Here is a 2,125-nt window from a genome sequence, read left to right on the forward strand (position 1 = left end):
GCTTTCTATAGCGGTCTTGATAAGTTCAGCTGTAGTCTTCGGCGCTGAACCAGTTTTAAGGTCAATGGCAGCATGTCGATATCTTTGGCATGTGGTCAGAGACAAAGCCCGATGAAACTGTTACTCTATCACCAAAATATTCAGATAATATCCGTTATTTAGAGTTCATCTCGATATTTGAGCCGATCCAAAGAGTATATGTCCAAAGATGAAGCCTATGGACAGGAGCCAAGGTAGTATGACCCGTAACATCCTGTTCTTTGTTTTTTTTCCATTTGGTATGTAATTAGTAATTAGTGTTGACTGAAAAATTTATTCCAGCGCATTGATTTGCAATGCTATCATGACTTCAACGGAGATAAAAACTTTGAACTTCTTCCAAATTGTTCGCCGTAAGATGGTTGCTAAAGGCATAGATCTAATGTTAATTTTCAGTGTTTATGGTGGATCTATTTTAATGTTAAAAATGGTGAAGTGCTTTTATGCCCAAGATAGTGAATTATCACACATGGACATTATTCTTTAATCTCTAAATGAAATATAATATGATTAATTAATTATGTTGGACGTATCATGCATTAATCATGTTGCAGGCAAAGTCACTTGGTGTTAGGCAGACTACCAATGTTACTTGTAGACTAGTTTAATAAAATTTGGATACATCTGCCTTCTTCAAGTTTCTCCAAGTAGGAGAAAAATTATTAAGTAGACTAGTCCAATAAAATTTGGACACATCAACCTTAGATTAGTCCAATAAAAAATCTTTTACTTTATATAATTATCAATCAAATAAAAAATTATTCTATGTATTAATCTTTACACCTACAATTAGTAGAGTAATAGCTAATTTTGGTATGGTAAAGATGTTATTTTTGCTAAACCTAATATCTACATTGTATTTGCAAGTAAAAAAAATACTTGAACAAATATTAAGCAAAATAATACTTAATAGTTCATTACTATAAAGGATTACATGACCCAATTATACCATGTAATCTTTTATAAGGTGTTTTGAGTGAGCTACTTTAGCTCCATTTGTGTGTGCGTGTATGAGCGTGCGCGCATGTGCGTGTGTGCATACATACATACCCACACAAACATACACACTCACATACCCACATACATACATACATACATACATACTTACCTACATACATGCATGCATATAGACACATATACATACATATATATACATACATACATACATACATACATACATATACATACATACATAAATACACACACGCACACACACACATATATGTACATATATACATATATGTATATGTATATGTACACACATATATATACACACACATATATAAATATACACACACATATACACACACATACATACATACACACACACACACACATACATACATACACACACACACACACACATATATATATATGCATACATACACACACACAGATATACATACATACATACATACATACAAATACACACACACACAGATATACATACATACATACATACATACATACAAATATATAGATATATATATATATATATAGATATAGATATATATATAGATATATATATATATACATACATACATACATGCACACACACACACACACACATATATATATATATATACACCTACACACACACATATATATATATATACCTACACACACATAGATATATATATATACCTACCCACACACACACACACACACACACACACACACACACACACACACACACACACATATATATATATATATATATATATATATATATATATATATATATATATATATGTATATGTATATGTATAAGTATGTTTGTATGTATGTGTGTGTGTGTTTATACATACATACATACATATATATATATATATATATATATATATATATATATATATATATATATATATATATATATATATATATATATATCTATATGTATCCATATATATATATATGTGTGTGTGTATATATATATATATATCTATATATATATATATATCTGTATATATAGATACATATATATCTGTATATATATACATACATACATACATATATATATATATATATATATGTGTGTGTCTATATATATATATATATATATATATATATATATATGTATGTATGT

The sequence above is a fragment of the Elaeis guineensis genome, chromosome 8, assembly GCF_000442705.2.
Source record: "Elaeis guineensis isolate ETL-2024a chromosome 8, EG11, whole genome shotgun sequence".
NCBI classification, from domain to species: Eukaryota; Viridiplantae; Streptophyta; class Magnoliopsida; order Arecales; family Arecaceae; genus Elaeis; species Elaeis guineensis.